Below are 13,974 nucleotides of genomic sequence, written 5' to 3'. Positions count from 1 at the left end.
CGGGTAAGGGTGGCCAACCTACCATAGCAAACAAGTTTATGGTAGAGTGGTTCAGAGCTGGAGATGAAACACAGATCGAGTCGGGCAATGAGGGCGACGTGTTACACATGTGCTCGAACCCCCTTTGCGGCCGGCAAGAGACCAGAGCTAGAGAGTTTCGACAGTGCTCCGTGTGCGCCATGGTTCAATATTGCTCTCGAGCATGTCAGGCGAGGCACTGGACTCAACACGCCTCATCCTAAACGGCAGTTTGACACAGAGCAGACCGCACCGTTTTATCAATGTATCGATCCGTTCGTTATCTGCATTTTGTATTTTGTGCTCTAGGCTTTCCAGCAAGCGATGTAAGCCATTAAAGTTTATGTAAGTGCGTTTGTAAGGCAGACTAGTTAGTGCCAAGGACTTTTCAATTGTCTTGATAATTAACAGAATCCAGTGGTAGAGTTCATTTTGTTACTAACCTTAAAAAAAGGAACAACAAGGCGACCAAACAGAATCACATACAAACTGAACCACACGGATGAATTTTTGCAACCACCTAGTTTTTTAGATCGTGGGACGCCCTTTTTCTACATGAATTGGGAACCAACACACGGCCGGATGAAATTTCTAATTCATTCACCATACAAATTTTTCCATTCGCGAACGACGAACGTGCAAAATTCTAATCCTATTCATCACATAAAATCCCCAATTATGGAAGCCGAACTGGATTTTCTCTAATGCTTTTCACCCTACAAGCCTATACATGAAATGACAAACAACTCACCGCACGGGCAAGATTAGATAGCATTCATACATAAAATATAAGGTCCAAAGTGCAACCGCCCGGCTGTAAATATTAACGCGGCTAAATTGTCTACGACCACACCATTAATTCGAAACCACGCCGGCCCGAACTAAATGTGTGCAAACGAGTTAAAAAGACAAATTCTATACGGTACGGTCGGAGGTACCGTCACCGATACAAAGTGTCAAAACGTGTAAAAAAAGACAATTTGCACACGGCATGGCACCATGCGCCAGTCACTGTCAGAACTTTCTGAAAGCTCAAGTCAAACTGATAGTCAAAAAAATGAGAGCACAATTATAACAGCGCGATTGCTAAATGCTACGGCTAACTGCACCACCATTTAGCAACGTCTACCATTTAGCAACCACCATGGCCTTCCGTAGGGCATAATTTTTATTAAAGCGTACCGTGCCGACGAAAATGTGTGAAAACAAGTAAAAAATGACACATTGCATATGGACCGTGCCGACGGAAATGTGTGAAAACAAGTAAAAAATGACACATTGCATACGGACCGTGCCGACAAAAATGTGTGAAAACAAGTAAAAAATGACACATTGCATACGGTATGGCGCTAGCAACCGTTACCGGCTACCGTCACCGGTGCAATTTCTCAAAAGGACTAAAAAAGGCTAAAATTTCACAAGACGGATGGTCACCACCGTTGCCGACACAATGTGTGGAATGATGTTAAAAAAAGGTGTGAGAAAGTTGTGGCAACATTTTTCCTGCATGCAATCACGGAGCTCAAACGGCCGTTCAGTGAAAGTGCTCCTGGGTATTTGATCTGGACATGAGTAGAATCAGAACTCCTTCTATCCAACGACTGGTACCCTATGCATAGCTACCACCCTTGGTAGAAAATCCGCGTCGATATATATATATATATATATATATATATATATATATATATATATATATATATATATATATATATATATATATATAGAGCCCAACTATTCTCGAACCCCCCTTAAGAGTGGTTCTAGAATAGTTATTCTCGAACCCCTATCCACCAGAAAAACCTTCCGACCTGAACCAGTTCTCCTTCCTCCCACCTACCCTGTACCGAACTGTCCGAACTTCCCCAGAAGCGCTGCGCATCTGGCCCTACTCCCGCCTCACCTTCTTCCCCCGACTGCGCACCCAGCCCTAATCCCGCCTCACCTTCTTCCCCAGACGACTGTCGGCCAGGAGCTCCTCCATCACGCCGTTGTGCTACGCGGCGGCCGCCGGCCAGGAGCTTCTCCGTGCTGCCCCTGTTACGTGCGACCGCCGCCAACCCGGCGCTCCGTGACACCGTGCCAGTTAACCACGGCCGTTGGCGAACGCGGACCTCCTCCACGCCTGCCTCACCGGCCACCTGGCCTCCTGCACGGTAGCCGACCCCTCCTTCCATCCCCTTCCCAGCGTCGATTCTCGCGGATGCGGGGCTTTGACTCGATCGAGCGCCCGACGTGGACTACCTCTGCATCCACTTTGGTACTCCTCCCAATTCCCAGACCACCAACACAACGCTACCAGCGAGTCCACATCCAGTCACGAGGGATCCACACGGGGACGATTTGCAGTCTCGCACGACCCTTCCCCAACCTCCCGCGCCAGCCACCGTCGGCCGCTGCCCTCCCCTCTCCAATCCCCTGCCTCGCCCACCTCTGCGCGCTGGCCGGCAAGCTCCGCCCCATCGTGGTCCAGGCTCGCCGCAGTCTCGTCTCAGTCAGGCACTCAGGCCGGCGTGGCCGTCGAGCCAGGCCAGGCGGCCGGCTGTGGCACTCCATCGCTTGATCTGAACTTGCCTGTTTCTGAGCTGCCGTGTTGTTTCTTCTGGTGAGCCCCCCTTTTTAATTTGTTTCCATTATGTATTACATCGATAAAAAGAAGACTGCAATGTGGATCGGGACAAGTTCACTTTATTCTGTTCAATTGCCTGGTACTAAAAACATTAGTTCACATTATTCATAGGCGCAAGTTCACTTTGTATTTTCAGGTTGTTCTTTTGGTTCACATTATTGTTGTCTAACACAATAACAGAAATTCAAACAAAAATAATAGAGGATGGTCTTCAGCGAGGACAATCACCTGGATGACAAACAATATGCTCATCGGAGACATTTGAACTATTATTTTGAGCATTTCCTGAAGGTATAAGTAACTATGGACTTGTTTCATTTCTAGGTTGGTGTGCTCCTGTTTATGAAAACTGAAACTTATATCGATAAGGATGACGTGCTTTTTTGCTTTTAATGGTCATTGCACAAGCTGGGAATAATTTATAGCGGCTATTTTTTTTAGCAGAGGGCAGGGAGGACCGGCTGCATAGTGTGGCCAGTGCCACTCTGTTTTTGTTGATCTAGAGGCCCCCTTTTTCTTTGTTCCTTATACATGAGCTAGCTCATCGAACAATCGATTCAATCGCCCTGGCTTGGCTCAGTCCAACTGAATGATGTTCGGTGGGGTGCACTGCAGTGCATTGCTGATCTGAACCGCGACAACTTCTGCATCGAGCCTTTCCATTTTAATATGTGAACTACGTTTTTCTTTAGGGAATCTCTGAACTTCAGTTCATTACAGGATGCAGCGTGTTAAACTAGCTGTATATAAAAGTTTATCTCTGCATCAAAAACTGGCCGACTAAAGTTTCTAGAAGTAAAACTCATGTTAATTTCTGCAGAAAAAAACTACGGGTTGTCACATGTGTGGCCTCCGGTGCTGAGTGGAAGCTTACGATTGGGTACTGAACCCCCGAAAGGCCGCCTCCCAGGCTGTGCTGCAGCGACGTGTGCACTGCATCCTGCTGGCCAACATTTGCATCGGTGTCGACACTTGCTGCTGTAGAGTTCGTTTCTTCTACTTATGAACTGCATGCCCTACCTGTTGCACTGCTTTATGTTTTCAGAATTGTGATGCTATTTCTGAACCGCTACTTCTGAACTGTCCACCTCCCTTTACTTTGTTCCTCTTGTACAGAATCTCACAAGCTTGCCTCATGGAGCGATCTAGTCAGCTGTATTGGGTTGGCTCAATCCAAGAAATAGTACCGAGAAAAATGCAAGAAGTGCAGTCGTTCAGCGCGACTAGTCCTTGTGTTGTAAGTTCTGGAATACGCTACCTCTCTTCCTGTCTACTTTATGCTTTCTCTAGTGGATTTATATATATGACACTTTACCTTTTGCATTGATTAATTGATCAATTGATTCGATGAAATGAAAAGAAAATAAGTTCATTATGTCCATGCAGAAAATTCACTTTTTATTTCAAGCTACGTGGTGGTTTCAGTAAAAACACACTAAAAAAGTGCAGTTAGACAAAAAAAAATTAAGAATTTAGTGCGGTTGCAAAGTTCATTTATTTGTTTGAGAAGTTCAGTTCGTCTGGTGAGAGGAGTAAACTATTTTTATTAGTCGAGCGACACCTTTTGTTAAAAGGTTATTGCGAGTATCCAAACTCAGAGATGTATCGTCTGTGACCGAGTGGCCATGGCGCAGTTCACCATAGGCCATGGTAGCAGTTCACAATCTGTGAATTTGTTCCCTACAAGTGTTTGCTTTTATGTCTCCAAAAAAGAATTATCCTTGAAAAAATAATTTCCACCAGAATTTGCTCCTAATTTACAAAAAAATGGCTTCGCAATAACACATGAAGTTCACTCTTTGATTAAAACTGGTTCAATACCTGAAAAACAAAAGTTCTTGCGCGGAAAAATAACCTTTAGAAAATTGCATGTCCAGAGGTCCACTTGGTTGCGACCTGGAAGCTCACAATTCATGCTCCACTTTGCTGCTTGTTCTGCACCTAAGAGATGCTCTTCATGGTGATCGTTTTCACTTTAGGCATGACTAGAAGCTCAATCTTTTCTTATCTGAAGTTCACTTTCTCTCTACCGCGAAGTTTGGTACATGTACATGGGAATTATAGCTAATTAAAAAGCAATGTGGTTCTGCGGTTCACCTTTTTATTTGCTAAAAGTTCAGTTCCTCCATTAGGGGAAGCTCACTTGTTTTATCATGTCTTGAAACTCAAAAATAACTCGTTAATCAACTTTTATAACAATGCTGCTCTGCGATTGTATATCTAGCATTTATGCTATTCCATTGTTTTTATATATCACTACAATGAGCTCTAGAAAATGAACTATATCTTCTGTATGGCAGGACCTTTGAGGCTCCTGATGGCAAGCATGTTTGGCACTTACTAAAAAAATGTATGAAAATGAAGACACTTGCATTTGGTATGCACTTCTAAACAATTACCTATGATATTTCCTTTTATATGATCTATGCTGATGCTGCAGTCCGTTCTAGTTTATTTCCTTATATTACTCCACATGTTTGCTTGTGCAAACAGTTTAGAGAACACCTATCTTTGCATCGACTGATTATGGAACAAATAGAAGCTCACCTCATCCACTTATGAAGTTTAATTAAAAATAGATTTGTGAGTGCTTGTTTGTCAGAAAAATTTGGACGTTAGCATACAAATCAATTCCAGAAAGTTCATTCTTCTTATAATTTCCTTATTTGCATTTATTCGTGAGGAAGAAAAGTTCACATTTTTCTACCACGAAGTTCACTACATCATCCTTAGGGATCGCTCATGTTAGTTCACTTCTGTTTTCCGAGGAGGGCTATATCAATAAAAGTTCACTTCGTGCAGATAGTAAGTTCAGTTTTCTTGGCCCAAAATAAATTCACTTGTTCCTGCAGTAGTTAGCTTAATTTGTTGGCAGGAAGCACTATGTTTCTAGAATAACTTCCACAAGTATTTCTCTGTCTGTGTCGACATTCCTCTAATTTGCAATAATTTATTCTTGCAATTGCTAAAGAAGTTCATTCTTTGCTCTAGACCGGTTCAGTACATGAAAATGGACCTGCTCATATTCCTGAGTGCAGCATCGAGCGGTTCTCTTGGTTATTTATAGCAGTTGGATTAGGACCAAAAGGGAGTTCAATTCATTTTTTAGGCAGTAATTCATTCAGTTTTCTATATGTACATATGAGAAGTCCATTTTTTGTGGTAAAAACAGTTTGGAAAATAAATGAATACAGTTGGCAATCATCTTGCTATTATGGTCTAGATTACAGGCTCTCATTGTTATGTAATATTGGCAAAATAAAACTACAGCCTATCATCAAGCAAAACTGAAACATGCCGTTCTCTGATTTTTATGGAAAAAACAAACAGAACCTTATCAAAAATATATGAGTTCACTTCTTCTCATCCGCACTTCCCTAATCTGTGAAGCTCACTTCTCTTAATTCACGAAGTTCACAGCTATTGCTATTTCCAATTTATATATTCCTGCTAGATAGATTATTTTTGTGAAGTTCAATTAGTTCAACAGGGAAAAGCTTTCAGAGAAAAAAGGTAGAACAATTTGACATTTTTCTCAAAAGTAGCTGAAACCTACAAAGCTTCACAAGCCTGCACTTAGTTTGTGATTTTTATGCTAATAAGATCTGTGGAATTTCTTTTTTGAAGTTCACATTACTTGATTGGCGTAGTGCACCTTTTTCCATATGTGAAGTTCGCTTTTTTATATGACTTAACGATCATCACAGTACCCACAAGCAGCATTGCAACGAGCTGTGAGTTCTTGCGGCTGGCTCCTACGATTGTCACTGCAAGTCATGCTCTTCATTGCGTGAAGCAGCCGAGCACAAGTGCACAAAAAGAATAAAGGTGCGGAGATGAAGAGCTCACTTTTCCTAATCCGTGGAGTTCATTTCTCCTAATTCGTGAGGTTCACATCTCCTGCTACTTTACTTTATTTATTCTTGCTAGATGGACTATTATTTTATTAATTTTTGATAGTGTAAAGTTTCATGTGCATAAATGTAGCTACACTGGGGGTTCACTCGCGTATCCTTGACAGTCCAGCGGGCTTCAAATCGCTCTCTACAGCTCCATCTTTAGGTTTGTCAACTGTTGATTTCTACTTCTGAAACTTTGTTCTGTCTCTTTTTTCTGTGTGTGTTCTCTGTTTCTTATGGAAAAAAATGAAACCAGGCAAGTTCATTTGTACGGTGCACATAATAGCTTCGTGTTAGCCTGCAAACATTGCCGTCTCAGGTTCGTTTACTCATGTGTGTGAGTTCATTTTCTGGGCAAGTTTATTTTATTGCTGAAGTTCACTTTCTCTCTCTATTGAAGTAAGGATTTATATTGCCGTGAAGTTCAGTTTATCCGTGTATAAGTTGAAGGTTTATTGACCACCGGTACTTGTATTAACTCTGATTGAAAATACTTAAAAATAGCAGTTTGCATGATTATTTAAAGCAGTTCACTAACGGTGAGGTTCACTTCAAATCCAAAGCTTTAATGTGTAATCAACTACTTCCATGTAATTTTTTTTCTGTGCAATTATTGAGAAGAAGAGAGATGCGAGATTAATGGAATATTAATTGAAACAGGGGAACACATTAAGAAAACACATGCTTATTCTTGCTTGTTTTTATTGCGAATTTGATGCCTATTCTAGCTTGTTTTCCCGTCAGTGTTTGCTTGAAATTTTGGTAGGTATTTTGCTGCACATGAATACTAAACAAATCTTACTAATCACTCTTTGTTTTTAAATTCACAGGCTGTGAGGAAGTTGTAAATAATTGCTTGCTCTAGACCAATCAGGAAAACTCAACAACACACGTGCTGGAGATTGTTGGTGGATTATTTCTCAACGACGCCTTAGTGGCAGTTGGATAGCACAGGGTTAAAAAAATCCAGGAGGATTCTACTTGAGTCCAGTATTGTGGCTCGGCTATACGGAGCAACAATTCACTTCTCAGGCAACAACACTTCGCTTCCCAGGCAACAACAGCTTGCTTCCCACAGAGTAGCAGTTTGCCCCGGTACACACACTGAAGCTCCTAGCCTGCTGCATCATCGAAGCCATCCAGCTCGATAAACCCGTGCTTAGCTAGCTTGTTTGATAGTCACTGTCGCCCACAGAGGGAGTTCAGTGTCCACCACCGAGGGAATTCACATCGCTATTGCCGCAAGCATGTGCAGCTCCATCCCCCTGTAGTGTGAAAATTGTGCACATGAGATTGAACTACACCAACTTCTGAACTGCAAAAGGTGGCTGCTTGTGTATTTCGACATGATGATTTGTGAACTGCCCGCTATATGACTTCCAAAGTGCAGCAGGCCATGTGTATGTGCGAGTTTAATTCTTTAATTTAATACACATACTATGTGTTAATGTTTTGTTTTGACAAAGTTTGGTCGAGTGCAGCACACTTTGCAAGTTCATTTATTGACTTCGAGAAGCTCGTTTCTTGCATTCGAGAAGTGCATGTGTATCTTGATAAAAAATTGTAACCCTTCGTTATCAGCATTTACGAGCAATACTCCTCTATTTGTCAGGAAGCTCTATTGTCTCTTCTTATATATGGGGAGTTCAATACACACATGTAAATGTGCAAATCACTGTTTTATCACGTTAGTTCACTACGTTTTAAGAGCGAGGTTCACAAACAATGTTTTGGGGATGTCAGTCTGCCCCATGTTATTTTGGTATGACACTTCTCTATAAAAAATGGAACTTCAATTTCAATGCTACGAAAATTCATCCCAATCATACTATACACACTAGTGAAGTTCACCTAAAACCACTAGTGAAGTTTATGGAAGTTCACTTTGAACATGTAGGAAGTTCATTTTGAACATGCTTGTAATTTTTATAACGCGACCGGAAGTTCACAAACGAGATATCGGGAAGTTCACTTCCATAATCGAGACTCTATTTTTCTGGGCGGAAATCATACACATAGAAATCCTTCGTACGACCTCTCATTGCGCAAATCGACCGGAGCTACGTACAATTAGCACTAATATAACTATACTAATACTCCAACACACCGCAATGCCACATCTAATCAATCTGGATGAGCCTATTTCAAAATATTCTTGTGTCGGCGTTATCTTCACTTTTACGTATTTCTGAAATTAAACTAAAACCATTTAGAATTTGGAAAAACATTCAACATGAAAAATATTCGCCTAATCAATATCTTTTCAACGCAATATCATTTGTAACATTCCAATAAGTGGTTCGGAGAAAAACCCCAAAAGCAGTTCGAAAAACCGAGAAATTCGAAAAACGGAATCACGTATTTTCAAATCTGCTCTTAAACTATAAAGAATTTAGAAAAGTGTTCTTCATGAAAAAGGTGCGCCTAGTCAGCACCTTTCCAACGGCATATCATACGCATCATTCCGATAAACGGTTTGAAAACTGGAACCCAAAAACTGTACATAAATAGAGAAATCCGCGAAAACGTTGTTTTGTATATTTCAAATTAGTTTTAATAAATATAGAATTTGGGGAAACAATGAACACGAAAAAGTTGCGAAATTTCCGTGCGAATCCAACGGTATATTATAAGCATCAATCCGATTAGCGGTTTGAAAATCATCATGAAAATACTGTCCGCACGAACATGCAATTCTGGTATTCCGTCGAGAAGTTCACTAGGAAACACCCCGGAAGTTCAGAAAGGGTTCGAGAATAGTTATTCTCGAACCGGTTCGAGAATAGCAGACCTATATATATATATATATATATATATATATATATATATATATATCGACGCGGATTTTCTACCAAGGGTGGTAGGTATGCATAGGGTACCAGCCATTGGATAGAAGGAGTTACTGATTGTACTACTGACAAGATAAAAAAAACCCGGGAGCACTTTCATGAAACGGGCGTTTGTGCTCCGTGATTGCATGCAGTCTAAGAGGTTGGAAAAACGTTGCCACAACTTTTACATACATGTTTTTAACATCATTTCACACATTGTTTCGGCAACGGTCAAGGCAACCGGCCGTGTGCAATTTAGCTTTTTTTACACGTTTTGACACATTGCAACGGTGACGGTACCTAGTGCCATACCGTATGGAATTTGTCTTTTTTACTCTTTTTCACACATTTGAGACGGAACGGTCCGATTTAAGTAAAAACTACGTCGTAATTAAGTACAGCCATGGTCGTTGATAAGTGGTCATTCAATTAGCCGCGGTATTTTTTCCAATTGACCTGTTATAGATTAGCTCTTATATTTTATGTGGTTCATCTAATATAATTTTTCTTCTAACAAAGAAGCTGTGGTTTCTGCGTGGTGTACTGCATGTAAGAGGGACCTGCCGTTGTCATATTGTCGTTTTGGTTCTGAAATCACACATTGCAATGGCTACGGTGATCTGGCATTGCCAGCCAACTATCGGCTGTGTAAGCTGTTGAGAGCCGTACGTAGTGCCAGGCATAGCCGAAGGCATATTGTTGTTTTGCTTCTGAAACAACAAATTGTTCACGGTAACGGGTAGGATGGCATGCTTGCAGGCCTATGCACCTATTCATTCAGTCTACTGATTAGTTTTAGTAGAACTGCAGCCGTAGTTTGGTTGTCGAATCATAGTGGAAAACTCAAATCTGCTACGGCTCGTTGTGCGGCACCGTGTAAATGACTGTTGTTTTGTTTCCTGAGCTCTCCGTTTCACATCAAACCACACCATTATGATGTGTTTTCCTGCAGGTGTGACATGCTTGATCTTAAGTTTCATGGATGAGAAAGCTCCTAATCAATGAGGTACCACGGTCAGTAGTTCAAAGGAAATTGCACTATCAGCCTTGCAAGTTACATTTACATATAATACTATAATGGTAATTCTTTGGTAGAGATACTATTATGTGGGTTAACAATGAAATAACTTTCGAAGTAGGGGCAACAAATAGGTCCAAGAACTTTTCGTTTTTTCATTGTGCCATCGGTGGAGAGCAACATTTACTGATTCATTATTGTCGGGTTAACAATGAAATAACTTTTGATGTTGCGGCTCCCCTCAGCGCGCCGGGCGCACATTGATCGGCTTCCCGACGGTGAAGCCGCCGTCCACCACGAGGTTATGGCCGATGACGTACTTGGCCTCGTCGGACGCGAGGTAGACGGCGGCTCTGGAGTCTGGCCACGTCCTCCGGCTCCAGAACGGCCCCTTGGAGCTTGCTCATGCCCCTCTCCACCATCCGCTTCAGGGTCTCATTGCCGACACCCGGGTTCGCCCTCGCCAGCGACCGGACTGGGTGTGGCGTGACGATGTCGTGAGGTGAAATGGCGTTCATGCGCACGTCGGCGTGCGCCAGGTCCTCCGCGACCAGCCGCACCACCGTGGCCTTGGAGAGGCTGTAAGGGAGCACGGTGACCCCGCCGAGCATGCCCGTGGTGCTCCACGTGCAGAGGATGCACCCGCTGCGGCGCGGCACCATGAGGCACATGGCGTGCTTGACGCCGGCCACCTTGAAGCGCGTGTTGGCCGCCATGACACGGTCGAAGTCGGCAAGGTCGAGCGCGGCTAGGGGTGCATGAGCCGAGGACCCGGAGGTGCCGGCGTTGCTGTATAGGATGTCAAGCTCGCCGTGGCGCAGCTGCAGCTGCAGCTGCAGCCACGGTGGATGGTTTGTAATCCAGCACACTGCCGGCTGCATCGACACGGCACAAATCAGTCAGACAAAATGCAAGAAAATATTAGATTGTTGTGTGTGTGAAAGTAGACGAAGATGAACCTTTGGCTGTGGCAAAGATGAACCCGATAGACTTGAGAGCGACATGGGCGGGGTCATCACCGTCATCGCCGTTGCCGCCATGCCCCAGTCGAGCCGGGAGGAGAAGCAGGGGAGGTAGTCGAAGGGCGTCACGGTAGCCATGCGCTAGCCGAGCGTGTACAACAGCAGCAGCTGAAGAAATGCACGTATGGTCATTTTGCTCAAGAAATCTTCGTCGATGCTCATTTCTGCGACATCATCGGCCGTGCTATCGCTGGGGCGGTTGCTCTAGCTTCTCAGAGACAAGCGGCGCCGATGAGCCAAGGAATGCATCTCTTAAATGGTTCATTATTGGAGTAGGTAATTTGCAACACGGGCTGTCCTAACTAGATAATGCAGTGGAAATCGTTAGATGAGCTAGACTAAATGATTACTGTAATGGTTGCCGTATGTGATCACCTCCGATCCGTGAAAAGCAAACAACCAAAACCACACATTTGCTATGGCTGCGGTCAATTCCGGTCCGTGAGAAGAAACGAACCAAAATGACGCATTGCTACGGCTGCGGTTACTTCCGGTCCGTGGGGAGAAAATAACCAAAACGACGCATTGCTACGGCTGAGGTGTGGTACACAGGATTGAAAGAAAAGGTCGAGGCCATCGGATGCTATCCACACGTAGTCAACTGAGAAACTACCAACCGTGACCGTCACTTGGTTGTTGTTTTAGAAAAAAATTGCTACGGTCTTTAGGTGGTCTTTAGGTACGATCCGCACGGTGGTATGGTTGATGTTCTAGAATTTAACCGTCCAACGGATTCTTTTCGTATGGTACTAACCGTGCCCGTGGCTGGTTGTTGTTTTGGTATTTAGAAGATTTACGGTATGGTTAACTAACGGAGGTGCCTGTTCAAAAACGGATGCAAACCAAATGGTCTAACACCGTGTGCTCCTTATGTGCTCCCTATAGAAGATCTAATGGTTGGATGTATATGCATAGCTACCACCCATGGTAGCCCACTATTTTCCATATATATATATATATATATATATATATATATATATATATATATATATATATATGTATTTTATCAATTACAGATGAAAGGATAAAGTTGTTAACCTCGATGGAGAAGAAAAAACAAGTTAAGTGTGGCTTGATTTGTGTGAACTCAAGTGGCAAAACCTGTTAAGCATTTCATCGAACACCTCTTGTGCATGTGAAGAGAGCAAAGCAATACACCCCACTTGTGATAAGAAGTGAAAAAATGGCTAAGTGTGGCTCACACTTGGACAGGGGCAAGATTATATAGGCAGATGGGGCATTTGGTCCCGGTTTGTATTACAAACCGGGACTAAAGGGGCTTGCCCCTTTAGTCCCGGTTTGTAACCAGAGGCCCAAAACGGACCGGGACCAATAGGTGGGCTCGCCCAGCGTGGAACGAACCGGAACCAATGCCCCCCATTGATCCCGGTTTGTCAGAACGGGGACATTTGCTCCCAGGGGCTTGGGACCAAAGGCCTCCTCTCCACTAGTGTACACCTTCACCTCAAATCAACGGGCAGCCATGAGTGAGGCGAAGGCAAAACTACGCCCAAATACCCCGATGGTTTTGCGTCAGCAAGCAAATAAGCGAACGATTCTAAGGCCAGTCAGAGACTCGCATAAGAAATCACCGCGGAGGGGACAACGAAGCAGAGACTGAGAGGCGCCAGCAGAACAATCGCCTGTCTGTTCGCCCTCGCTCCTCTGTCACTCCCTTTATTGTCCTCTCTCCGATCCAGACAGAACACGCAGACGAGAAGACAAGCCTCGTCGCCGGCGCAAACGAAAAATTAGCGTCTCTTTTTTTCGCGAATCATTAGCGTGTCTCTCTATACCTGCTGAATGGATCGTAGCGAACAAGAGGGGGGGTGAATGGCGCTACGGCAAGTTTTAGTCTTTTTCACTTTTTATGCAACAGAAGGTAAAGGTGAGAACTTTAATGATAGCGGTGATCCTATTATGATTCTAGGACAAGTGCAACAAGTAAAGGAATCAACAAGATAGCAAGAGTAAGGAGCGAGACAACCGGGGGCGCGGAGGCGAGGCGAGGTTTGTTTCCCGCAGTTCCTTCCACAATAGGAAGTACGTCTGCGTTGAGGAGGTGCTAGTCTCACACAAGAGACTAGATGGCCACACCACGAAGGAAGGCCTCACTTTCTTCCTCGAGAGAGCTCCACGAAGGTGCTCTCCCTCTTCCACTAAGGCACCGGTCGAGGCGGTGATTCCTTCACAAGGTTGGGGCGAGCTCCACACACAAGGATGCTCCCAACACCCTATGGAGCTAGTACATCACCAAGCTAGCCTCCATAGCTGCACATCTCCAATGTCCCACCATAGGAACCCTACCACCAAAATCCACTAAGGAGTAGCTTGTGTTGGTGAAATCTCTCTTGGTAGAACTATAGATCGGGGTCTCCTCCACCACTCCTCAAAGTTTGGGCAAGATTGGTTGGATGGTTGGGGAGATCCTCAAGGATTAAGCTCAACAACAATGGAGGAGAGAGAGAGGGAAGAGATAAAATCGTGTTGGGGAAGAAGGAGCCCTTAAATAGGCTCCTCCAAATCCAACCGTTATGTCCAGTTTTTGCCTAAGCGGTAC

General features: G+C 43.7%; 1 long non-coding RNA gene and 1 pseudogene across 2 annotated transcripts; one reads left to right on the top strand and one right to left on the bottom strand.

The window, feature by feature from the left end:
* Positions 1 to 3,630: 3,630 nt before the first annotated feature.
* Positions 3,631 to 7,996, top strand: LOC127300646 (uncharacterized). Of its 2 annotated transcripts, none has more exons than XR_007851445.2 (6): positions 3,631 to 3,881; positions 4,945 to 5,021; positions 6,352 to 6,533; positions 6,632 to 6,706; positions 6,800 to 6,862; positions 7,374 to 7,996. It is a non-coding gene; the product is annotated as an uncharacterized lncRNA (long non-coding RNA). The 2 variants fall into 2 exon arrangements; XR_007851446.2 differs by having other exon boundaries at positions 6,612 to 6,706.
* A 2,637-nt stretch (positions 7,997 to 10,633) lies between these two features.
* On the bottom strand, positions 10,634 to 11,492 carry LOC127303757 (short-chain dehydrogenase reductase 2a-like; annotated as a pseudogene).
* Positions 11,493 to 13,974: the final 2,482 nt, after the last annotated feature.

This window comes from Lolium perenne, chromosome 5 (assembly GCF_019359855.2).
Source record: "Lolium perenne isolate Kyuss_39 chromosome 5, Kyuss_2.0, whole genome shotgun sequence".
Lineage (NCBI taxonomy): Eukaryota > Viridiplantae > Streptophyta > Magnoliopsida > Poales > Poaceae > Lolium > Lolium perenne.
This window is presented reverse-complemented; position numbering and strand designations above follow the sequence as displayed.